The sequence below is a fragment of the Triturus cristatus genome, chromosome 7, assembly GCF_964204655.1.
Source record: "Triturus cristatus chromosome 7, aTriCri1.1, whole genome shotgun sequence".
Taxonomy (NCBI): Eukaryota; Metazoa; Chordata; class Amphibia; order Caudata; family Salamandridae; genus Triturus; species Triturus cristatus.
This window is the reverse complement of record NC_140590.1, coordinates 239,413,690-239,441,319: the sequence shown is the minus strand read 5'-3', so window position 1 is coordinate 239,441,319 and position 27,630 is coordinate 239,413,690.

Genomic DNA, 27,630 nt, shown 5'->3' with positions numbered 1-27,630 from the left:
TTCCTCTTGTAATGTTCCAAGAGACTCTTCCATTGTAGCAAGCCTTTATGTGATGCTAGCCAGCTTTTCCTCTAAGTTTTCGCAGCCTACGTGTATCTTCTCTTGATTTTTCTCGGAGATCGCAAATATTTCTTTTATGTCTTTTGATAAGGAAAGCAATATCTGGCTGACATGTACGCCAGCCAATTCTGCATTCTTAATAACATTTATGCAATTTTTCTCCAAGAAAAGTTGTAAATCCCCCCCCCCGATGGGTCCTCCGACTGTGAACTGTACGTTAATATTGCAAAATGATTAGAGGTAGGAATTGGCATTGTGAGGAGGCCCAAACTGTCCATGTTGAGTGGGGTCTCAAGACTGTGTGTTCTATTCATTTAAGTAGAGATAGAACTAAAGCTAGAGATTTTAGTTTGGCTCTCCGTTCCCTTAATTTCTTAAAATCTTAATGAGAGGATAATTTTAACTTTTTCCCAGCCATTTTTGCCCCTCTCCGAAACGAACATATCTTTTTCGTTTGTAAAGTGGGGTTGGGGTGGGTGTTTTCTTGGGAGGACCCTGAGACGCACACTACTACCCTCTCAAGTATCTGGGTATGAGCTTCTTCTCCAATTACCTGCACTTGTGCTTCAAAGTCGCTGTTTCTCAGAGCATACCTGCTTTTTTCCCTGTCTCACAGAAGGGGGGGGGGGCACTAAATTACTGCTCACTGTGGTTTTCTTTTGCTGCTAATCCAACCCCAGTATTTAACTGCACTTTAGCATCCTTAGAGATAACCCTAGGGGTTGTGAGAGATGAGGGGGGATTCCAGTTACTGTTGTTAATTTTTTTTTCTACCCTCTTGTTTTTACTGATTTTCGGGGGGTCATGTGTGATCCTATCGGTACCCCTCATACAGACAACTTGGACAACTCAGCAGGGGATTCTAGCCACCCTGTACCTGAGACTCCTGTAACGATACTGCTCGAAATCCCTCGGAAGCCGACATACGCCGCCGCCCATCTACCGTGACGAATCTGCTTTGCGGCAAAAACCATGGGAGGCCGGCGGTTACAGCAGCCACCAAGAACATGCCTGGCCATTTTTGGTGTAGGCTAGGCAGCCAGTGTGCTTTTCCCATAGGCCTGCATGTCTTCTCTTTGTTTCCAATGAATACCTTCCTGCTCACTGTTGTTGTTGATGACAATGTGGCACTGGCTCGCAGCTATTTTGTGCATTCAACTAAATTTGGCCCTTTGCCATAGGCTGCAAAGATGGTTGAGCAATGAGATAACAGTTTAATAACTTGTTATTATATCTTTGAGAATAACTTCACTTATGTTACATTTTTGGGAGTTACATTTTTCAATTTTTTTTAAATTAACCCCTTCGCTGCGGCGGAAATTCCGCCGCGCGCTGGGGGGTGCGGGGGGCAGCGCGGTGGCGCGGTGCTCATGACGGAGCCACTCCGTCATGAGCCACGGTTGGGCTGTGCTCATGACGGAGTGGTTCCGTCATGACTCCGCCCACAGCGCTAATCGCCCGCACAGGCGGAGAATTAGCGCCACGTGGGCGGCGCGGCCGCCAACGGCCGCAGGATGACGGAACCACTCCGTCATGAGCACACGGCAACCGTGGCTCATGACGGCGTGGTTCCGTCATGAGCACGGAAGGAGTTAAATGATATTTGTTTGATATTTCCCAATTTATTTTTACTTTTTTTGAATATTTTTTTTCTTTTTGTTCATACTATTTTCCACTACATCTAGCATCAATAAACCCCATGTCTGCTATAGGTGCACAACAGCATTAACTGTCTAAGGATTATTCCTTTCATTGTCATTTGTCAGCTGCACCTCCATGAGTGCCAGCTCACATGTGAGTGACGTCGCGTGACGCACATAAAGGAAGCAGTGTCATCTGTATGTTGTTGCTGTTTTTGCTCTCTCTTATCCTTCCTGAGTGTATAGTCAGTCACCATTAAAGTTTATGTTGCTGTGGTTTTATGTTTTATAAATTGATATACACTGTATTGTTAATTATTTATAATAGGGAGTAACCAGTGACCACACTAAATGATATTGTGTTTGTTTGTACTACTAATTGAACAGGAACAATGCCACGTTTCACTGATGTCCTTCTTGCTTCTTTTCTTTCAGGTGCACAAGACAAGAGACAACTACACCCCAAATACAGCCAGAAAGAAGGTCTGTGCACGGTGTGAAGCCTGAGTGACCCACACATCATAGACATCTCTTCAATTTTTGAAGCTAAGTGCTACTGCTAACTGACAGCTTCAAGATGGCCCTAAAGAAAGGTGCCTAAACTGCTACCAAGAAAATGGCCAGTGAGAAGAAGAAGGAGCTTACCACCACAAACACTGGTATGTCGCCTCAGATGTTTTTTGGAAAACAAAATACTGTGCCTGCTGCACCAGCCGCTGGAGAGCAAGCTGGGAGCAGCGCCCCCAAATCAGTGTATCCACCCCAATCTAGGCCCAGCCCATGTCTGTCACAGAGGCAGCCAGTCTAATCATGGCAACGCAGACAAGCAGTGATGTTGAAATTGACTTACCTCTATTGAAAAGCAGTACCCAATCGTTGCTGAAGTACTACAGGAGGAAGATGAGGGATACTCCGGTCATGGAAGTAGTGTGTTAAATGACCTACTTCTGAGCGAACCACCAGTGTTTGAAGATGAGCTCTACTTCCCTGACTACTAGGCCTAGGCCAACAACAACCATAGAAATGTCTCTCTCAATCTGTAGTCCATCGCTGATCTGCTTTCTTTCTTTCTTTCTTTGACGCCCCAAAAAAAGAGATATCTAGGGAACATTATTGACTTTATTAATTTGTGTGTCTGGTTGACCAATTCATATCCAAACCGTCTTACTCTTACACACATTTTATTGCCGGATTGGAGTTTCAACTGTTTGCAGTGAAGAAGAAGTCCCGACTCACCCCGCCCCCCCCAAGCTCATTTCCCTCAAGTCCAGCATTGGACAGAGAATGCAAACATATGTATGCCTGCCTCCAACACTGGGCTGTGACTATCTATCCTTTGCTACCCTAGAGGGATTGCCCCACATGTGACATTATATTCAATTTACACTGGCAGTTCTCTGCTTCGTGAACAAATGGATCTGCATTCTGCAATGTACCACCACAAATCACAGTAAGCACACCGGAAGAATAGGTAAATGGTGGCATGCATTACACACTGAATAATTGTTGCTTGTTGTGATGTGAACTTGCTGTGCCTGATGTAAACATCATCATCTCTGTTGAGAAGAGATGATTTATGTGGTGGCAGGCAAAGGGGGACTGGGTGTCATTTTGTTACGCTTAATGTGTTAGTGATGACTCACAATTTTGGCGGCCTACCGACGGCTGATCAACAATTTTCCCATGAAGTTTATTTTTTTCGTTTCCCTTTGAAAGATGATGGCATTCCTTCACTGGGTCCACTCCACTGTCCACACTGCTTTGTTTTATCGTTTTCTCCTATATACTCCTCAAAGAGTCAAACCCGACCAGTCCTTTAGAAAATGCAAAATTTGCAAATACAAATCTAGTCTACACAAAAAGTGACTCAATCTTTTCCTTCTTGTTGTTCAACAACAACATTGTACTAATACAAGCCAATCTATTCCATTTTGAGTCGGGACTCGGGACACAATTGGTACGGAGTTGGAACCATACTTGGAGTCAGACTCAGGAGGGTCAGAGATGATGGAATGTCTCAGGGCCTAGGCGTGACTACTTCCTGGGCGTGACTACTTCGAAAACTGCCACCAGAAGAAAATGGGACCTTTCAAAACCACTGAAACCAACCAATTTGCATGATGACTTGAAGTGACCTAGAGTCTGTGTAGTGGTGGTGAGTGGTGACTCACAGCAGTGCATTGATTTTTTTTACTTGATTGGGAAAATGCTATGTTGCTGGGTGTGTGTGTGCTCAGTGCTGTCTGGCTGAAATTCGAAGTTAAGTGGTGGTGGATGGGGGGCCTGTTGTTGAAGGAAACTGCCGGAAACAGACAGTTAGCTATTCTCCTTCTGAGTCTTCTCATTGTACTCCTTATGCAGTTTAACTTTTCTCCTTGATTCTTCCATATAATTTTTGTTTTCCTATCAACAGGCACTTTACCTTGCGCCATACTGGAAAACCAATAAAACTGTTAGAAATGGGGGTCTCTGGTTGGCGGAGGTAGGTACCTTTGTCCAAAATGGGATCCTCTCTTCTAGTCAAAGTAAGGGGGATACACATTTTAGATAGGCTTTGCTCACCCCCTGGTTAGCTTGGCACTAGCAGACAGACTTATCCCAAAGGCAAAATGTAAATTATTTGTACACAAAACACACAGTAATACAGTGATAACATCACAAACGGACACCACAACAGTTTGGGAAAAATAAAGTATCTTTATCTAAACTCCACAAGACCAAAACAAAAAAAATCAACATATATTTAATAAGAATATGACTTTATATGGTTTCAAGCAACTGGGTCCATAGAAAACTATGGATGGGTGATTTCTCACAAAATTCATAAGGCCAAACAGAGATGGGAAGCATCGAGAAACAAAGAGATGTGTCAGTTCCTGAGACCTTGGGGATGGGTCAAGTCCAGTCTGTAGCAGGTAGTGATGCGTCGACTCCAAGACGAATCTGGTCCATGGGTGATGTGTCGAAAAACTTATCGCACAGTTATGATGCGTGTAAATCCGGGATGCAGCGGCGATTGATGCACCGGCGTCGAGTGGTGCTGCACCGGTTTCTTCAGCTGCGACCATCACGAAGCGTCTGTTCTTACAGGCGCTGTGGCGTTGCGGCGGCAATGCGTGGAGATTCTTCTCGCACAGCAGTGCTGCATTGGGAAAACAGCTGCAAGAAGAGTGATGCATCGATTTCTTCACTTCTTTACTTTTCTTCCAGCTCCTAACAGCAGGAACAGCCTCCAGGGGCCCAGTACTGGAACAGGCACCTCGGGGCTGTTCAGAACTCTCAGCAGCAGAGTTCAGGGGAGCTGGGGGTGAAGTCTTTGTGTCCCTGAGACTTCAAAACAGGCGGCCAGCACACACAGGACCTACTGAGCCACAAGATTCAGAAGGGAACATGGTGTTTGCCAACTCCCTTGAATTGCAAAACTTGCAAAAACAGCGTGATCACTAAAAGGCAGCAATAATGCAGTTCGAGTATGACCACCATGCATGTCTAGGATCACGCAATACACCTGTTAAAATATGCAAAGCTCTGAGCCCATTTTTTTTTTTTTAAACAATTAACAAAACAACATTGTTTTCCTCCCCATGTAACCCTCAGGCACGAGAACAAAAGAACATAAGGCGTTACGCCTACCACACCCTTCATGGAAGACCACCTTCCATTCTGGGAAATGAACAAATCTTAGGAAACCCGGAGTTTTCCAAGAGACAAACTACAAGTATGGAACAGTAACAGTACCCTTTCAGTACTACTCACTAGGGACAACTACTAACTCAACCTTGTCCCTTAAAATACCTACAGTGTCCCACAGGAACACACACTGCCCTGAAGAAGACCTACCACCCAACTCACACCCAGGTCCAACACAGAAGGTCGAAATGCGTCGGCACATTCCAAACTGAGGCCAAGATTCACAATGAACAATTGATTGGAGCACAAAAGGAACCATAAGCTAAAGCGTAATTAAGGTCGCTTAGACAGGATGTCATCTAATCATGCTCTGACCTCTATAGAACCTTATATTATCATAAAGGTGTACAAGGGCATTAGGACAACAGGTCCCAATATCAAATTTGAGTTGCACACTTGAGCACAAATAATACAGGCACCACTTACATGACTTATAATTCTGTGTTAGCTGTGTGCAATATAGGAAGTCACGTTTCGTACACGAAATGTCTAAGAGTAAAATGCACTGTCACTTTATGTTTTAACCATCATCTCATTTATTTTTGCGTTTGCAATTTGTCATTATTGAGTCATGTGTAAAAATGTGTGTTACTGTTTACTTGAAATGTAAAAGCACGAGATGAAAGATAAAAAACAGAGAAAGATAAAAATCAAACCAAGTTAAAAACCTGGCACATGAGTATTCATTTGACAAAACCAGTTGGGTTTCACATTTAAAGAAAGATACGGGAAACAACATTTTTTTTTTCAATAAGTAAAGTTAAGTAAGGACCGTTCATTGGTTGAACAAAGGTAGAGAGACTCCTGCAGCTCTCTATCCATGAAATAAGTACAATCTATGGTCTGGGAGGCACTGTTTTGTAGCAATGTACTTCCTAAAAGTGGCATTTTCAAAAATACAATTTAAAAACCATCTTTACTAAAAGTTCAGAGAGCCTAAACTTTAATTTTCCCTCTTGTCTCAATGGGAAGTAATACTTGTAAGATGTTACAAAGTATTTCCCATTCTATCCTTTCAATAGTGAAAAACAAAATTGGTAGTATTTCACTATCAGGACATGGCACACACACCAGTTATGATGTTATGTTATATAAACTTATACCGCGCGCATATACTCCGAGGACTGTCCCGGCGCGAGCCTGAAAAGGGTCAGAATCAGAGTCAGAGGACAGAGCTAGAAAAGAAACGTTTTCAACTTTTTCTTAAAGATCAAAGGATCTTTAACGCCCCGTAAGGCCAATGGCAATGCATTCCATGCCAGCGCAGCTATCCAGGCAAAAGAACTCCCGCCAAGCCTCTGGCGATTAAACCGAGGGGTCTGCGCCAAAAGTTGGGAGGAGGAACGCAGCTGTCTCACCGGAGTATAGAAAGTGAACCTCTTCTTCAAGTAAAGGGGTCCCAGACCATGGAGGGCTTTTTGGGCAATAGATAGAATTTTACATTTTATTCGAGCCTCCGCCGGGAGCCAATGCAGAGATAACAAATGAGAGCGCACACTGCACCTGCTGGAAAGGCCCAGCAGGAGTCTAGCGGATGGATTTTGAATCACCTGTAATTTATTCAAAAGGTAACCTGGAATGCCAGCATACAGTGTGTTAGTGTAATCAAGGTGGGAAAGAATTAGAGCACGGACAACAGTTTCCTTTGCAGAACTAGGCAAAAGAGGAAGAAACTTCCTCAAAGTCTTCAGGATACTAAAACAGGTGCCAGACAACTTCTTAACCTGCGATGAGAAAATCAAGTTCTCATTGGACCAGACCCCCAGATTCTTAACGGAGTCTCCATTAAAGCTAGGTAGGGGGAAACCTGGGGGCCAGAGCTTTTGCCTGAAGTTGGCAGGGAATGTGCCGATTTCTCCTCATTGCACTTGAGCTGTGCCTGAGCGAGCAAATAAAAGACCGAAGATAGGCAGTGTTGAGCAGGGAGAACTGCAAACTCGTCACGTCCCCAAGAGAACAGCAGCTGGTTGCCATCAGCGTAGGCCTTCACGTTAGCCCCTAGTGCCTCTGCAAGATAAACCAGCTGGGTGACATAGATATTAAAGAGAAGGGGGCTAAGGGAAGACCTCTGTGGAACACCCGTGGCCACTGGTTGAGGAACCAAGGCACGCGGTGGAAGCCAAACCTGCTGCGAGTGACCCTCCAGGAAGAACCTGGTCCAACCCCAGACGGACCTGGATACGCCGATCTCCAAGAGGCGAAGAAGCAGGGCATGAGGCACTGTATCGAATGCCGCCGAGAGGTCCAGCATAACCAGAGCTGCCCTCCCGCTGGCATCCAGGTACTCGCGAATCGCCTCAGACACCTCCAATAATGCTGACTGTGCTATTTGCGGCCCAGAAACTCGATTGAGCCGGGTGGAGCAGGCCAGAGGCCTTGACGTACTCAGTGAGTTGGTTTGTGACCACCTTTTCATAAACCTTGGCCAGGCTAGGCAAAAGCCAGATAGGGCGATAATTTTCGGGAATGGATGGATCCAGGGACGGCTTTTTAAGGAGTGGGAGGATTTTCGCCTGTTTCCAAGATGCTGGAACGAAGGCATCCCGCAACAACATGTTGATGATCTGATTGACCTCAGGATTGATACAGTCTGCGACAGTGGCCAAAAGTCTGGCCACACAGGGATCAGTTGGGGAACCTGATTTCAAAGCCTTCAGAATTTTAAGGGTGCTAGATAAATCAACTGGCAAGAAGAATGAAAGATTGTGCAATGGGTCGGCTAAAGGCCGGACAAAAGTACAGGGCGTGGGCGCTGGGGCACAAGAGACAAACGTGGCTTGGATGGAGCAAATTTTATCCAGAAAGAACCTAGCAAGAGTATTGCACCAGGACTCCGAAATAGGAGAAGAGTGCACCAAGGCAGATGGGGACATAAAGCTTTGCACAATTGAAAAAATGTATTTTGAGTTATTGTTAGCCTGGTTGATATGCGATGTAAAGTATCGACTTTTTGCTGCCGCAATTGCGGTGTAATAGCTTTTTTGTTTAGCTCTAAGAGTGTGTTTCCCCAAAGGCCAGTAGCAGCTGGAGCGCCAAGCCCTCTCCAGAACATAACACTCAGTACATTGCCTACCTTTCACATACACTGCACCCTGCCCCTGGGGGAACCTTGGGCCTACCATAGGGGTTTCTTACATGTAGGAAAAGAGAAGGCTAGGGGCTGGCAAGTGGGCGTAATTGCCAAGTCGACATGGCAGTTAACAAACTGCGCACAGAATCTGCAGTGGCAGGTCTGAGATACCTGTTCGGGGCTACTCATGTGGGTGGCACAATCAGTGCTGCAGGCCCACTAGAAGCATTTTATTTACAGGCCCTGGCACACTTCAGTGCACTTTACTTGGGACTTACCAGTAAGTCAAATATGCCAATCAGGGAGAACCAATTGTTACAACAATTTATACAGGGGGCACTTGCACTTTGACAGTGATCAGCAGTTGCAAAGTGCCAAAAGCATCTAAGCCAGCAAAAACGAAATCCAGCACAGCATAAAAAATACAGGAAGTAGAGGCAAAAAGTCAGGAGCAACTATGCCAAAGAGGCCAAGTCTAACATGTGTCCTCTCCAGCTGAAAGATGGGGAGAACTACCCACCCTCTTGGGAGTTCTCATCACTAAGGCGGAAGAATCTGGACAGACCATCAGCATTGGCGTGTTCTGTACCAGGGCTGTGTTCTACCATAAAATCCATTCCCTGTAGTGAGGTGGACCACCTCAGCAGTTTTGGGTTCTCACCTCTCATTTGCATCAACCATCTGAGGTGCCCGTGGTCTGTCTGAACCCAGAAGTGAGTCCCAAACAAGTAGTGTCTTAGTTACTTCAGCGCCCAGACCACAGCAAAAGTTTCTCTTTCAATTGCACTCCACCTCTGTTCCCTGTGAAGTAGTCATCTACTTATGAAAAGCTATGGATTGGTCGAAGCCCTCGTCATTCAATTAGAGAGTACTGCTCCCACACCATGCTCTGAAGCATCTGTCTCCACAACAAATTCTTAGGAGAAGTTGGGTGCCTTGATCACGGGTGCCGTGAATATGGCAGATTTCAGGGCATCAAAAGCGGTCTGACAGGCATCGGTCCAGATCATTTTCCTTGGCTGCTTCATTGAAGTCAGCTCAGTCAAGGGGCAAGGGGGCAACAATGGTGCTATATCCCTTGACAAACCATCTGTACTATCCAGTGAGCCCTAAAAAGTCTATCACCTCTGTCTGGGTCTTGGGGGGCTCCCAAGCCAGAATTGCTTTGATCTTAGGCAGTAGGGGTGCCACCTGGCCGCTTCCCACCTGGTGCCCTAAGTACACCACATATCCCTACCCTATCTGGCACGTACTGGCCTTGATAGTGAGGCCTGTCTTCTGCAGAGTCTTCAAGACTTCCCAGAGGTGTTGCAGGTGTTCCTCCCAGCTGGAGCTGAACACCGCAATGTCATCCAGGTAGGCGGCGCTGAATTCCTCCAGCCCGGACAGTACCTGGTTGACCAGTCTCTGGAATGCGGCTGGGCATTCTTCAACCCAAAGGGCAGACCTCTCTCTTGCCCCATCAGTCAAGGCACTCTGCCAGTACCAAGGCATTAGATCAAACGTGCTAAGGTAACGGTCAGCTCCCAGCCGATCAATGAGCTCTGGGGATGGTGTGCGCGTCAGTCCTGGTGACGGCATTGAGCCCATGCTAGTCCACTGAGAACCCTGAGTTCAGGAGTGGCACCGGGTGCAGCAGCTTTTGGAACCAAGACCACTGGGCTAGTCCAAGGGCTGTTGGAGGGCTCTATCACCCCTAACACTAACATCTTGGAAACCGCTTCCTTGATGCTGGCCCTGACTTTGTCAGTTACCCTGTACATTTAATGTTTTACAGGTAAACTGTCCCCAGTGTCCACATCATGGAAAAACTAATTGGAGATTCCTGGAGTCAGGGAGAACAGGGAGGCAAACTGTCCCAGGACCTGACGACAGTCCCTCTGTGTCGTGTTCACGGCGCTTGCCGCCTCCCCCCCCCCCACTCACGCGCACACGGACCCGATCGGGAGACTCACTTCCGGGTGCAGGTTGAGTCCCGGTCTAGTCGTTTGTCACAGACGTAAGGGCACGGAAGCACTTCTGGGGGAAACGCTTTAGAGCGCGTTTTCCCGCCGGCTCCGTGCTTCGAATTCCACTGGAAGTCCCCGAGTCAAGAAGAGCAGTTCACAGGAGCCGAGACGCGTCGGATGCAAGCAGAAGGACTCTCGCTGTACCGATGCTGAGGGTTTCACCTCTACGGAAGAAGACGAGTGGAGGTACTGATCTGACTCTGAGTATTGCGGGACTCGCAGGTTGGTTTTGCCGCGCAATAGCGCTTCCTGATGATTTTGGTTTTGCCGCGCAATAGCGCTTCCTGATGATTTTGGTTTTGCCGCGCAATAGCGCTTTCTGATGATTTTGGCCTTACCGCGCAACAGCGCTTTCTGATGATTTTGGTCTTACCGCGCAACAGCGCTTCCTGATGATTTTGGTTTTGCCGCACAATAGCGCTTCCTGATGATTTTGGTTTTGCCGCGCAATAGCGCTTTCTGATGATTTTGGCCTTACCGCGCAACAGCGCTTTCTGATGATTTTGGTCTTACCGCGCAACAGCGCTTTCTGATGATTTTGGTTTTGCCACACGATAGTGTTTTCTGATGATTTTTGAATGTACCGCGCATGAGCGCTTCTGATGATTTTGTGTTTGCCGCGCAGGAGTGCGTACCCTTGTATCACAGGCGCGCACAAGAGGTACTGGGTGTTTTCTTACTTCTCCACGTGTAGGAGCATTTTCTTTTGGGCACTGAGGAGCGGACATATCAATATCCTGGACAAACGTTTCCACTGATCTGCACTACGATGTCCCTTGGTCTACCACGCACTGGTGAGTCTCCATAATCGGGGACCAGGGTATTCTGTGTGTGCAGTACTAGTTGCATCACGAGTGGGAATTTGGGTCCTTACTGACCTGGATCTTTTCCTGTTTCCTAGTTGGTCCCGAGACACCCTACACAGCAACCCATTGTTTTCTGGCTCCCTTCTCATCCCTGCTGGGTTCTACTGTCCACGAGGGTCAGGTGGGTACAGGGGCGGGCGCTCTTGTCGTCTCTGCGGAATCGCTTCGCAAGACCGAGGTAAGTCTTGTGGAGCACCTGACAGAATTCGAAGCCCACGTTAATCATTCCGCCTAGACGACATGGGCGACCCGGAGGTTACCTTGCAAGACATAGCGGTCATGCTGGCTACCCTGCAGGCCGAGAACCTCAGTTTACGCCAAGACATGACCGCCCTGCAGGGCCAGATGGCAGCCGGGGTCACCAGTCCTTGGGGAAGTACCCCTAGCCCCCAGGTCAGGCAAGACGGGCTCTTACGACAGCCTACTTTTGTGTTTGGGGGGTCCTCCGCTGCCACCAACCAGAACACGGACGTACGCATCATAGCCCCCCATCCCGTACAGCTGGCTCCACCTGAACGCTTCTACGGTGACAGTACCAAGTACGGCATCTTTATCCACCAATGCCACTTGCATTTCATGGCCAGAAACACGGCTTTTCCCGACGACGCATCCAAAGTAGCCTACATCCTGTCATACATGGGCGGAGATGCGGCTCAATGGTCTATTGCATTGGTAGAACATGACGATCCCATGCTACACCACCTACCAACGTTTAAGGAAGCCATGAGACGTATGTTCGCTCGTCACACTTTTGTACAAGCAGCGGACAACGAGTTGCTCAATCTAAAACAAGGCAACCAGGACCTGCTTCACTACATCACCATGTTCAGCAGGCTTGTGATCGAGTCCCATTGGCCGGAGGATAAGAAGGTATTGGTGTTTTATCGGGGATTGCGCGACGACCTGAAGGATCTCATTTCCCAGTTATCTGACCCACCGGACGAAATAGGCCCATTCATCGATCTGGTGGTAAAAATGAATTTCCGTCTACAGGAAAGAAGGACCGAAAAGGGAAAAGGCAGTGACTCTCGTTTCTTGTCCTTTGGGGACAAGGGTGCGGACAAGGTCAAAGAGGAGTCCACTCCCCAGGGCGAGGCAACCGAACCCATGCAAATTGGAGGCATAAGAGGGCCTTTGACGAGTCAAGAAAGGGAACGGAGGAGGAAGCAAAACCAATGCCTATACTGCGGAAAAAGCGGACACTTCGTTCGAGAATGTCCAGTGAAGCCAACCAAACCGCGGGGTAGAAGGCCTTTTGCGTTTCCCATCACCAAAGAAGACAAGACGGGAAACGAGATAACCCAGTAGACAAAGGGATCCGTCCTCTGGGTTCATCGTTTTGCACTGTAGCGATCCCTGCTGTTTTCGACGGCAGTCACCACATGGGGGTGGACGTCTCCTTACAGAATCATGCGGGCAAAACCTGGCAGGTAACCGCTATGCTGGACTCCGGGGCAACAGGCTGTTTTATTGATACCGAATATTCAAGCGCCTTGGGCATGCACCGAGTGTCAAAAGCTCAACCCAAAACCGTCAAGGCTGTCGATGGAACGGACCTTACTTCTGGCCCTATCAGACATCAAACCGAGAACATGAATATGTCCTTTGAAAATCACCACGCCGAGTCCATCTGCTTTGACGTCATAGACGCCCCGCAATTCAAGGTGATACTGGGATTGCCGTGGTTGGTGAAGCACAATCCTCGCATTGATTGGGTGTCCCGAATAATACATTTGGACTCAGAACACTGTTGTGGGACCTGTTACGCGGAAGATAAACCCCTGGGAGAGCATTCCATTCAAGCACGATCACTGCCGTTACACGGTATGGGGGATGGTTTCCCAAGCAGCCATACCAGAGGAATACCAGGACCTGGCTGAAGTCTTCGACAAGAAAGGAGCCAACACCTTGCCACCGCATCGGTCGTTCGATTGCCGAATAGACCTGATCCCCGGATCCACGTTGCCATGCAGCAGAATCTATTCTCTCACAGAGAAGGAAAACCTCCACCTTCGGTCCTATTTGGACGAATATCTGGACAACGGTTTTATCCGTCATTCCAGGTCTCTGGTCTCCTCCCCTCTATTTTTTGTATCGAAGAAAGAGGGTGATCTGAGGACCTGTATAGACTTTCGAGCGATGAACGCCATCACCGTGAAGAACCGTTACCCACTACCGTTGATCACCAACCTCCTGGAACAGGTTAAAGACGCCTCAGTATACACCAAGCTTGACCTACGGGGTGCTTATCATCTTGTCAGAGTCCGAAAGGGTGACGAATGGAAGACTGCCTTCCGGACGAAATTCGGCCTATTCGAGTACCAGGTCATGCCTTTCGGGCTCTGTAATGCTCCCGCAGCGTTCCAATATTTTATCGACGAGGTGTTAAGGGACTACATCGACGTCTTCTGTATTGTCTACATAGACGATATATTGATATTTTCACAGACCATAGCAGAACACGTGCAGCACGTTCGCTCCGTCCTACAACAGCTGGGAAGACATCGTTTGTACGTGAAACTGGAGAAGAGCGTTTTTCACGTCACCTCTTTTGAGTTCCTAGGACACATCATCATTCCGGCAGGCATCCACATGGACAACAAAAAAGTAGAAGCCATCTTATCATGGCCTCCTCCGGAGTCCGTAAAAGGGATCCAACGGTTCCTAGGGTTTTCCAACTACTACCGGAGATTCATCACAGGGTTCTCCGAAATGGTAGCTCCTATTACCCGTTTGTTGCGCAAAGGAGTGCGTTTTGGTTGGGATCAGGAAGCAGATAACGCCTTCCAAGAACTAAAGAGGCGTTTTACCGTAGCCCCGGTTCTGGTGCACCCTGACACCGAACAGCCATTCATTGTGGAGGCGGACGCCTCAAAAAACGCCATGGGGGGGTACTCTCCCAGCGAAGCACCAGCACAGGACAATTGCATCCGGTGGCCTTTTACTCTAAGAAACTCCAACCAGCGGAACGCAACTACACAGTGTCCGATAGGGAGCTACTTGCTATCAAAACCGCATTCGAAGAATGGCGCCACTTCCTAAAAGACGCTAAACACACTGTAACCATTTACACGGACCACAGGAATCTCCAGTTCCTTCGGTCGGCACGGGCACTCACCGCCCGACAGCTTCGATGGACGCTATTCTTCAATGAGTACAACTTTGTAATTACGTTCCGGCCTGGGAAGGAAAACGCCAAAGCCGATGCTCTCTCACGACTAGAAGACTCCGACGAGGAGGCCGAAGACACCGAGCCAGTTCCCATACTGTCAGAAATGCACTTCCAGGGCGTAGTAACGTCCTCGGACTTCATGAATCAGGTGAATACGGACACGCTGCAGTCCGACCTTGAGGCTCTGACAGAGGTACACGAAGGGGTGACTTGCGTGGAAGGGTTGCTGTATCGGGGAGAAAAGTTATACCTACCCGGGCAGCTCAGTCAGCAACAAGCAGTCCGTCTGTGCCACGATCACGTCCTCTCCGGCCATCCCGGATACCATAAGACACTTGAGCTCCTACGGAGACAGTTTTGGTGGCCAACAATGGTGACTGACACAAGAAACCATGTGACGAACTGTGCCGTTTGTCTCTTGAGTAAGAACAGGTCGGAGCCTCCTGTTGGTCTACTACGTTCCATTCCTGTGCCGCAATCTCCTTGGCACACCATCTCCATGGACTTTGTGGTAGAACTACCAATCACCAAGACGGGGTATACCACGGTTCTCACCATCGTGGATCATCTCACTAAGATGGCGCATTTTGTACCCTTGCTGAAATTACCCTCAGCTGCGGAACTGGCCCTGATCTTCATGCACGAGGTGGTTCGCCTCCATGGCATTCCATCGGTGGTTATAACGGACCGGGGATCACAATTCGTGTCCCGATTCTGGAAAGAAGTGTGCAGGATCCTCGAGATGGAAATACGCTTATCCTCTGCGTACCACCCCCAGACGGACGGTCAAGCTGAAAGGACTAACCACACCATGGAGCAGTACCTCCGTTGTTTGCTGCTTATGGTAGAGAAGGAATGGTCCGAGGTGCTGTGGATGGCGGAGTACGCCTACAACAACAGCAGACATTCGGCCATCGGCATGTCCCCGTTCTTTTGTCTTCATGGACGTCACCCTCGCACCTCTGCTTGGGAGGTGCCCCGGAACAGCCAGCTGCCGACGGTACGTGCCTATCATGAGTCCTTACGTGGCCTCTGGCAGCAAGCACGGTTTGAATTGGCCAAGGCAAAGGACACCTACAAGGCGCATGCCGACGCCCATAGACAGAAGGAGCCCCAGTATCGATTGGGTGACCGGGTGTGGCTGTCTATTCGGCACCTCAACGTGCGGGGCCCCAAGAAACTGTTGCCCCGTTTTGTGGGTCCATTTGTCGTTGAGAAGGTGGTCAATCCCGTGGCTATGAAACTCTCTCTTCCTCCGCACATGAAGATTCACCCGGTCTTCCATGTCTCCCTTTTGCAGCCGGTCCGTTCTGGTAGTACGGTCCCCTCTCCTCCTTCTCCGGTGGTGGTGGAGGACCATGTGGAGTTTGAGGTCAGGGCCATCTTGGGTTCTCGACGTTCCAGGGGTAAGCTTTTCTACCTGGTGGACTGGAAGGGGTACGGCCCGGATGAGCGGTCTTGGGAGCCATTGTCCCATGTCCGTCATGCCCCCGTTCTGGTTCGTGCTTTTCATCTGAGTCACCCTTTGAGCCCGCGCCCTGCTTCCCCTTTCTGAGGTGCTGGCATCGGGGGGGGGAACTGTTTTGGGAGGGGGTACTGTCGTGTTCACGGTGCTTGCCGCCTCCCCCCCCCGCTCACGCGCACACGGACCCGATCGGGAGACTCACTTCCGGGTGGAGGTTGAGTCCCGGTCTAGTCGTTTGTCACAGCCGTAAGGGCACGGAAGCACTTCTGGGGGAAACGCTTTAGAGCGCGTTTTCCCGCCGGCTCCGTGCTTTGAATTCCACTGGAAGTCCCCGAGTCAAGAAGAGCAGTTCACAGGAGCCGAGACGCGTCGCATGCAAGCAGAAGGACTCTCGCTGTACCGATGCTGAGGGTTTCACCTCTACGGAAGAAGACGAGTGGAGGTACTGATCTGACTCTGAGTATTGCGGGACTCGCAGGTTGGTTTCGCCGCGCAATAGCGCTTCCTGATGATTTTGGTTTTGCCGCGCAATAGCGCTTCCTGATGATTTTGGTTTTGCCGCGCAATAGCGCTTTCTGATGATTTTGGCCTTACCGCGCAACAGCGCTTTCTGATGATTTTGGTCTTACCGCGCAACAGCGCTTCCTGATGATTTTGGTTTTGCCGCGCAATAGCGCTTCCTGATGATTTTGGTTTTGCCGCGCAATAGCACTTTCTGATGATTTTGGCCTTACCGCGCAACAGCGCTTTCTGATGATTTTGGTCTTACCGCGCAACAGCGCTTTCTGATGATTTTGGTTTTGCCACACGATAGTGTTTTCTGATGATTTTTGAATGTACCGCGCATGAGCGCTTCTGATGATTTTGTGTTTGCCGCTCAGGAGTGCGTACCCTTGTATCACAGGCGCGCACAAGAGGTACTGGGTGTTTTCTTACTTCTCCACGTGTAGGAGCATTTTCTTTTGGGCACTGAGGAGCGGACATATCAATATCCTGGACAAACGTTTCCACTGATCTGCACTACGATGTCCCTTGGTCTACCACGCACTGGTGAGTCTCCATAATCGGGGACCAGGGTATTCTGTGTGTGCAGTACTAGTTGCATCACGAGTGGGAATTTGGGTCCTTACTGACCTGGATCTTTTCCTGTTTCCTAGTTGGTCCAGAGACACCCTACACAGCAACCCATTGTTTTCTGGCTCCCTTCCCTGCGTCCATCTCATCCCTGCTGGGTTCTACTGTCCACGAGGGTCAGGTGGGTACAGGGGCGGGCGCTCTTGTCGTCTCTGCGGAATCGCTTCGCAAGACCGAGGTAAGTCTTGTGGAGCACCTGACACTCTGCTGCTCTGGGGTCAGGTTGGGAGAGAGGTTCACTCCATCCACTGACTCATCTTGTTCCTTGGCTTACAGGAGGTCAGGAAGAGGCTCACTCTCCACTTCCATTCCATCATCTCTGGCCAGGAGCATTGCCACTTCAGACCTCTCAAAGTGAGGTTTGAGGAGGTTCATGTGTAGAACCCTCAAAGGGCTCCTGTGAGTTTGCAAATTGACCAAGTAGGTCACAATACTCTTGTGCTCCACCACCTCAAATGGACCAGTCCACTTACCTTGGAGCTCACAAGGCTCCACTGGTGCCATCACCCACACTTTTTGGCCAGGCTGAAACTCAACCAGAGTGGTATTCTGGTCGAACCAATGTTTCATCTCCTCCTGGCTGGCTTCCAGGTTCACCTGGTTGCTGAAGGCCAGCATGTAGCTGAACACATCTTGGGGGCTCTTACCAGGAGTTTTCTCCCAGCTCTCCTTCACCAGACTCAGAGGTCCTCTTACAGGGTGCCCATACAGCAATTCAAAGGGACTGAACTCTAAGGAATTCTGTGGTACCTCCCTGTAGGCAAACAGCAGGCATGGTAGGAAGACGTCCCACTTACATCTCATGGGTTCTGCAGGACCCTTTATCATGCCTTTCAGGGTTCAGTTGAATCTCTCAACCAACCCATTCCCTCGGGGAGGGTAAGGAGTGGTGAATTTGTACATTACACCGCACTCCTCCTACAGTGACTTCATTTACCTGGCAAGTCATGAGCCAGACCCAATAGGCAGATCCTGGAGCACGCAGGTACCACCACCACTCAGGCTGCCCCGGTCTCAGCTATCTTAGGCTCACTGTAAAGGAGACCGTTCTCCCAATAAATCAAATGTGATGTGGACGGACCACCTGTTGCCTGGTCCGCAGCCTGCTGCCGAAATCCAACAGGAGTAGGGTATTCCAGCTGCACCTTGCAGAACCCCTGCATGGAGGGACCTCCTTCCTGCTACTAATGGGTCAGCTCAGGCAGGTCACCCAGTTCGATCTCTTTCTCCCCTGTAGGTTCCAGGGCAACCCCCTCAGCTTCTGCCTCCTCCTGGACCGTGGGAACTTCAGGGGCTGGCTTCCCATGCCCCCTGCCCTTCCTCTTTCTGGCAGGCACCCGGGACACTCTTTCAGTCTCCAGGTCTTCTTGATTACTCCTACTGACTGCCATTGGCCGAGTAGTCACACAGACCCACTAAGGCAGTCCCAACATCTTTAAGTGAGCCTAGAGCTCTACCTCCCTCCAAGGTGAGCTCTCCAGGTCATTGCCAAGCAGACAGTCAACAGACGCAGCTCTGGAACACAAAGACTACTCAAGTGCTCCCAACCAATCAAGTTGTACAACCCCAGGTAATCAGTTACTGTGCTTCCCTGTATCCAACCATCCAGTGCTCTGCAATAAAGGTTCACACACTCAACCCACGTGTTGGATTCAAGCTTCTTGAAAGACCTAAACTTTTCCCGGTACTGCTTCGGTGTGAGCCCATACCTGAGACATAAAGCCTCCTTCATATTAGGATAGGTCAGAGCACCCGCCTACTTCAAAGGTGTCAGGTTGTTCCTCCCATTGACAACAAAGTGTCTCCACAGGCCCGCCCCCCAAATCTTCTCAGGGACCTCATTCATACGCAGTGCTGTATCATACGATGCAAATCATGCATAAATATCCTCCCACTTCTGGAAACTCTGTACTAGGTCCTTGGGAAAGTAAACCTTAACCCCTTGTACTGGCCGTACGCTGCAAACATTTGCATTGGACTCTGCCTGTTTGGCCCTGATGTCCTGCTCTTTCATACTCAATTAATGTGCCAAAAGCAAATTCTTTTCCTCTAAGGCACAAGTGTTCTTGCTCTTCTCTGCCAACTTTTCCTACTCAATGGCAGCTTTTTGGTTTTCCATTTCCAACTGCTTCATCTGGAGCCTCATCACCTCCAATTTTTGATACCTGGCCCTTTGCCTGTCTTCCAATTCCTCAAGAGAAGGATTCCTGGATGAACTGTTGATGCCAACCACATAGACTGCTCTCCCAACAGGCATATCCTAGGATCTGAAGCAGCCCTCTGGCACACCCCCATCCACATCTGAACCCGCTGTCTCCCCAGCTTCTCTGGCCTCCCACCAAGTCCCTGGGGCCTTCTGTAGCTCCTCCTTCCTAGAATGGCTCCTCATGCGACATCCAAAGCTCCTGCAGAACTCCTTGAGTTGCTCTACTTTGTAACTACTTAACATTTCAATATTAAACGTAGCCTCACTTGCTGGTTTACCTTTCAGAGACATGGTACTTAGATACCTCAATTGTCATTCAAAAATAGAACCAAAAATAAAACACAGTATGTGGTTGCGTAGTAGTCTGCACTAAAACTAGTGATGTACACCTGTCACTGTGGGTCAAGTACAAATACAAGTTCAAATCCTCACCGCTGACCACCAATGTTAGAAATGGGGGTCTCTGGTTGGCAGAGGTAGGTACCTTTGTCCAAATAAATTTGGCCTTTGCTTCTAGTCATTGTAAGGGGGATACACACTTTAGATAACCCCTGCTTACCCCCTGGGTAGCTTGGCGAGGGCAGACAGACTTATCACAAAGGCAATGTGTATAGTATTTGTACTCAAAACACAGAGTAATACAGTGATAACATTGAAAATGGACACCACACCAGTTTAGGAAAAATAAGCAAAATAAAGTATCTTTCTACTAAACTCAACAAGACCAAAACGACAAATGACCAACATATATGTAATAAGAATATGACTTAAAAAAGGTTTCAAGCAACTGGGTCCATAGAAAACTATGGATGCGTGATTTGTCAGTAAGTACCTGTAGATGCGACAAAATTCACAAGGCCAAACAGCCACAGAGATGGAAAAAGTCGAGAGCCAAAGAGATGTGTCAGTTCCTGAGACCTTGGGGAGGCGATCCAACATTTCTGCTGCACGCAGGAGAAGTGATGCGTCGAGTCGGGTTTGTAGGGGGAAGTGCTGCGACGACTCCAAGATGATTCTGATCCGCAGGTGAAGCGTACGGAAAACTTGCTGCACAGGTACGATGCGTGGAAATCTGGGATGCATCAGCGATCGATGCAGAAGCATCAAGCAGCACTGCGCCAGCTTCTTCATCCGCGACCCACAGGATGTGGCGGTTCTTGCAGCCATGATAGGCATTGCAGGAGTATGGCAGCGATGAGGCAATGCATGGAGGTTCTTCTCGCACGGCAGTGCTGCATCGGGAAAACAGCCTCAAGAAGAGCGGTGTGTAGATTTCTTCAGTTCTTTACTTTTCTTCCAGCTCCCAACAGCAGGAACCACCTGGAGAGACCCAGAACTAGAAAAGGCACCTCCTGACAGGTCAGATCTCTCAGCAGCAGAGTTCAGGGGAGCTGGGAGTGAAGTCCCTGAGACTTCAGAACATGAGGCCAGCACACACAGGCCCTTGGAGATCTTCTTCAAGCATGTTCAAAGCAAAGCAGGACCTCTGACCTCGGCCAGGGACCTGCTCTCTCCCCCATAGCTCCTGTCTGTCGTGCTGTGCCTCTGCTCAGGCTGGTAGGGGTTCGAGCCTAGGTTGCCTGCTTGCTTTGCTTGGCTTGTCTGTTTGCCTTGTTGCGCTTCGCCGCACTTTTGCCCACATTTTTGTTATTTGCCCTGCTTACATTGTTGGTTAATCTGTAGTTTTGTTTGTTTTTTGCCTTGTTGCCTGTGCCCTTTTTGTTTCTCCCTGTTTCGTGGCGTTCCGCCCTTTTCCCGCTCCCCCAAATGCCGCTATTGCCCCTGCAGCCCCTCTCCTCTGCCATTTCCTGCTCCCACCTCCCAGCTGCACCTCCCTCCCACCTCCCCTATAAGATGCTGGCCGCTGCTCGCACTTGACCCAGGCCGCAACAACAACTGCAAACAAGCATCACCAGCCGACACCCACGGACCCTTCAGCTGTCACTGCTGCCGGTACACCTTCAGCACTGCCAGGAACACAGATCCAACACAACTTGCCCGTAAGAACACACTTGATCCAAAGACCCTGCAATGCATCCTCATCAACATTCGTTCACTCCACAAAAACGCCACCGAAATCTGGGACCTCCTCGACAACACCACCCCAGACTAGCATTCTTCACCGAAACCTGGACCAATGCTGCCTCAGGACCCGACATTGTCATCGCCATTCCCCAAGGATACAAGATCTCCAGGAAAGACCGCCACACCCGCCCGGGAGGAGGAATCGCCATCGTCCACAAATCCACCCTCTGCCTGAGCACACTCCCCTACAAGCCCACGGACCTAATGGAACAACTGCACTTCAAGATACAGGACGGCTCTACCACCACCCTCTGGGGAACCCTCATCTACTGACCCCCTGGACCCCGTGGACCATTCGCCGACTCCATCACGGACATCATCTCCCCACATGCCATTGAATCCCCCAACTACACCCTGCTGGGAGACCTCAACTTCCACTTCGACAACGAACTGGACCCCAACACCGCATCCCTTCTAGACAACCTCCACAACATCGGACTTTGCCAGATCGTGACCGAACCCACGCACTCAGTGGTACACACCCTCGACCCTCTCTTCACAACAGGAAACTCCATCACTTTCAACCACACCACCAAACTCCCGTGGACAGACCACCGATGCATCCACTTCACCTTCAGAACACCCACAATCCACAGACACCAGCACCGGCTCCCACGAAGAAAATGGACCAAAATCACTGACAACCAGCTCACCTCCTCACTCATCAACACCACCCCGACCACCGCGGAAGACGACGCTTTCAACACTGCCGCCCGAACTCTACACGAATGGATCACCAACAGCATCAGCATCATAGCCCCCCTCAAGAAGGACAACTACACACACACCAAGAAGGCCAGATGGTTCACCCCTGAACTCCGAGAGTCCAGGCACACCTGCCGCCGCCTCAAGGAGACTTGTAGGCACTCCAAATCCAAAGAAGCCCACAACAACTTCAAAGCCGCCTCCACCGCCCACCACCAACTCATCAGAAACACGAGGAAAGCTGCAATTGAAGACAGAATCTCCACACATGCACAACAGCAAAGAACTCTTCAACATCATCATGGAGCTCACCCAATACACCAGCGAGTCGACTGACATTCCCTCCTCACAAGACCTCTGCAACAAACTCAGCACCTTCTTCCACCTCAAAATCAAGAACATTTACGACAACTTTGACGAAGACAACCAGCACACTAAACCCACACCAGCCACCCCCGACACCCTGAAGCCAACGATTGACAACCGGACAGGCCACACCACCGAAGACACACTTAAGACAATGAAGTCAATCCACATCGGGGTCCCCATGGACCTCTTCCCCACCACATCTTCAACAGAGCTGCCGACACCAGCGCACCCATGCTTCACCACACCACCAACCAGTCTCTGGCGAACACCTCCTTCTCCGACAACTGGAAACACGCCAAGATCAACCCCCTCCTGAAGAAGCCCTCGGCGGACCCCACCGACCTCAAAAACTACAGACCCATCTCCCTGCTCCCGTTCCCAGCAAAAGTCATTGAAAAATCCATCAACAGCCAACTTGACACCTTCATCATAGAGCACAACATCCTCGACCCGTCCAAATCCGGCTTCAGATATAACTATAGCACAGAAACCACCCTCATTGCCGCAACAGACAACATACGGTCCCTACTGGACAAAGTAGCCCTCATCCTCTTCAACCTCTCAGCGGCCTTCGACACAGTACCCCACCGCACCCTAATACGCAGACTCAACAACGCAGGCATCCGGGACAAGGCCCTCAATTGGATCTACTCCTTCCTCTCTGGCAGAAAGCAGCGGGTCAGACTTCCCCCTTTCCTCTCGGACCCCACACCAACCACCTGTGGAGTCCTCCAGGAGTCCTCCCTCAGCCCAACGCTCTTCAACGTCTACATGGCTCCTCTCGCCTCCATCGTCAAAACCTATGGACTCAACATTGTTTTATATTCAGACGACACCCAACTCATCCTCTCCCTATCCAACCAAGCCAACGCAGCCAAACACAACTTCCAAGAAGGCAAGGATGCCGTTGCCAAATGGATGAAAAGCAGCTGCCTACAACTCAACACCGACAAAACAGAAGTACTCATCATGGGCCCACACCCCGACGCCTGGAACAACACCTGGTGGCCCACCCGCCCCCATGGACCACGCACAGAACCTTGGAATCATCTTAGACTCCGAGCTCAAAATGGACCGCCAGACAACCCCCTCACAACCTGCTTCCACATCCTCCACCTCCTATGTAAGACCTTCAAATGGATCCCCCTCGAGCACAGAAAAACCGTCACCCACACCCTCGTCGTCAGCAGACTCGACTACGGCAACGCACTCTATGCCGGAATCAAAAAAATCTCACCCACAAGCTACAAAACATCCAGAACGCCGCAGCAAGACTGGTCCTCATTCCTCAACCTACCCCGACACTGCCACATCTCCCAACACCTGTGCACACTCCACTGGCTCCCCATCGAGGCAAGAATCACCTTCAATATCCTCACCCACGCAAACAAAGCCCTCCACAACACCGGACCAGCATACCTCAAAGGCCGAATCAACTTCCACGCACCCCAAAGAAACCTACGATCAGCCCAGCTATCCTACGCCATGGTCTCCCACACCAGAAAGACCAGATCAGGAGGCCACTCCTTCTCCTTCCTCGCAGCCATTACATGGAATGCCCTACCGCTCCACCTCAGGCAGACAACATCACTCTCCACCTTCACGAGAAACCTCAAAACCTGGCTCTTCGACAGACCCCCACCTTGATGTACCGGAACCTGCACCTCCCCTCCCCCCAGAGCCTTGTGACCCTTACAGGTGAAAAGTCGCGCTTGAACAAACCCATTACTGATTGATTTATTGAAAGTTCCAGTCTTTGTCCTGTCCTTGGCAGAAACAGCAACTGCAGGCCAAACCGACACAGCACACAGCAAAGTGGCAGTACCCTTCCTCACAGCTCTTCAGCTTTATTCTTTGGCAGAGGTTCTCCTTGAGTCCAGAAGTAATCTAAAGGAATATTATTCTGATGGATACTTCCACCTGCAGATTCCTCACCTGTAGAACTATAATCAGACTGAATCTGGAAGTTCTAAGCTCTTACTTCGCCAGCAGGGTGGTGCTGGCTTCATCTTTCCAATGGAAGTGGCATCATGCACATACATAACATAATGTGTATTTGTAAAGCGCACATTCACCCAAGGGTAGCTTGATGCCGAATAACAGGTGTTTATTGTTACCCAACTCGATGGTACTCATTTTATCAACCTCAGATGGATGAAAGGCTGAGGGGACCCACCAGGATTTAAACCTGTGACCATGCGGTCGAAACACAGGCCCCTACAGTGGATGCATTAATCCACTAAGCCAGCACTGTGATGTGAGGTCACCGGAGCGATAATTGCCCACCCAGGTGCAGCAACATCATATCGCTTTTTTTCCATGCCTTCAATGCAGATTTGGGGCTCACTCTCTTTAGACAGTAATCAGTTTTTTTCATACAAAAAAACTTAGAATTGCAGTGCTATGTCTCCACCCATGCACTTGAGCTCTAAGCCCTGTAGGGACTGCAAGGGGCAGATGTGCATCCCTGACTCGCATTCCATCTGTCTATGGGCAGACTCTAGTTGAGATCACTGTTAGAAATTGGGTTTCTGGTTGGCAGAGGTATGCACCCTGTCCAAACAAGAATCAAATTACTGGTCAGGGTAAGTCAGATACACACCATAATTTAACATGTGCTCCCTCTCTGGTAGCTTAGCACAGAGTAGGCAGGCTTAACTTAAGAGGCAATGTGTAAAGAATTTGTGCAACACTTCAGTGAAAACACCCCAAAAAGTTTCTACAACAAGTTAGAAAAATGCATTATGATTTTATAAATATAACAAGATTGAAATGAGAAAAAACCAATAGGTAGAAGTCGAGATATACGTTTTTAAAGATTAAATGCAAAAATAGCGTTTAGCAGCAGTAAGCGCCTTTTTTGATATTTGGTCACGCTGGTCCTGGACAAAGTCAAGAGTTCAGGCCGAACGCGATGGAGTATGGGCCGGATACAGGCCCCACTGAGCAAAAGAACCTTAATCATGGTCACAGCACAAGATGTGTTGCTTTTTATGACACAACAATGCATTGCGTTGGTTCTGAAGGTGAAGCACCAGTTCCGAGGTGCATTGGTTTTGAAACTGATGGGCTGGGTTACTCCACTCAAACAAAGGGATGCATTGATCAAACTTCAGCAGAGGCGGGAATGCAGTAGTTCCGATGTGGCAGTTCCGATGGTGATGTGCTAGACTGTTTTGCATCACTCTCATTGTCATCAAATGTCTTTTTTCCCTCCTGTTTTGCTTATACCCGACGATCCTTCCCGTTCCTTCCCACACGTTTTGCTGCCTGCCTTTCACGTGCCCTGCCCACCGCTACCCAGCACCCCTCTCTCCTCCCTGGACCTACTTAATGGATGCTGCAGTGGAACACATAGTAGGCCAAAGACGAGCCAAAGTCAGCCGGTCTGCACCCAATCTGCACCTGGACCACGCCCAGCACAAGGAATCCTAGCTCTCCCAACTCATGCAGATACACTGCTGTTGTGCTCCGAGCCCTGACCCCAGACTCTGCAACAACAATTGCTGCTGCATTTCTCCAGGATTAACAGTAGGACCCTTCACCTGCCGGCACTGCCTCTTCTCCTGCAACACCAGAGCACCCGCACACACAACGACCACCACCACGATGACCAATGCCAACCACGACTGATTCGAAACAACTCCACTGCCTCCTGCTCAATGCACAATCACTATGCAAGAATCACTATGCAAGCATGCCACCAAGACCTGGGACACCATCAACTCCCTCACCTCGACATCATCTTCCTCACTGAAATCTGGCTCAAACCCACTGCCGCCAACCATCTCCTCAGCAACACCAGACGGCTACAAGATAGATCACCAGGACTGCACCAACAAACACAGAGGTGGAATTGCTATTATCCACAAAGAAACTATCCACTGAATCACGACCGCAGACGACACCACCTCGATCAAGGATCAAGGAACACCTAAACTTCAAACTCCAAATTGGCATCAAAACTACCATCAGACCTCCAGCACAACCACACAACTTGTGCAAATGCCATTCCCAAATTAATCACCCCACTCGCCATTGACTCCAAACACTATATCTTCCTCAAAGACCTCAATTTTCACCCCAACGACACCAATATCGCAACATCCTTAATAGCATGAACATAATCGGCCTCACCCAACTAGTTACCGAACTAGTTACCAACCAAACACACTGTGCAGGATCCCATCTTCACAGCCAGTCTGGAGCCTAAGACTATGCAATCCTGCATTGGGCATAGCGATAGTTCAGGGAAATTTAGGGTGACCATATATGCATTCAAGCATGCTCAGGCAGTTTTCATGAGTATATTCCCGGCCCCTTGAGGGATTACTATCTCTGACCCCAGCAACCATTCACGCATCGTAGGTGAGTTAATGCTGCCTGACCAGTGTCCCAGCTCTGTCATATTTTGGTCTGCCAGTCAATGAGTAGGCCATTGTAGTTGAGTGTCCTCATATTAATACTCATCATTCGGGCTACCTAGGCCACCCTCCATGAGAGGGGCATCTAATTTATTAGGAGACACTTGCTTCCTGCTGTTACCCCATATTAGTGTGATCAGGAGTGCTCTCAGGTCTTTGAAGAATTTTTGAGGTGCCATAATGGAGAGTGCCGCAAAGAAATAGTAACAGTGTGGAGCATCTGCAATTTTTAAATGGCTAGGTGGTCCATAGGGGAAATCAGCAACGTTGTTCCAAATGTTCAAGAAGATCTGGCAATGACGATGGCCTTACCCAAATTACCATCCAGTAAATCCTGTACGGAGTGATAGACCTGGGTATTTAAACAAATCGCAGGCCCAGAAAAGCAAGGTGACCAGAAGCTCCTGCCGTTGTTCCGGTGAAAGTGACATCATTAGGTACAGCTGGGATTCATCTCAGTTTACCTTCAATTCAGAGGCACTTCTGAACTGTTCCAACAGTGCCATAAGGTGCGGGAGCACCGCAGCATCTTTGCGCAGCTACACCAAGGCGCAATCTACATACATGGAAATTATATGCCATTGATTGTCTGCTTGTATCCCCCACTCTGCGGTGTGCTGCCAAAGTGCACAAGCCATTGGCTCTGTTGCTAGCACAAAAATAATCAAGGAGAGCGAGCATGGCTGTCGGGTTCTGCGTCCTATGTTAAAGGAGTCAGAGATTGTCGTGCCCGTT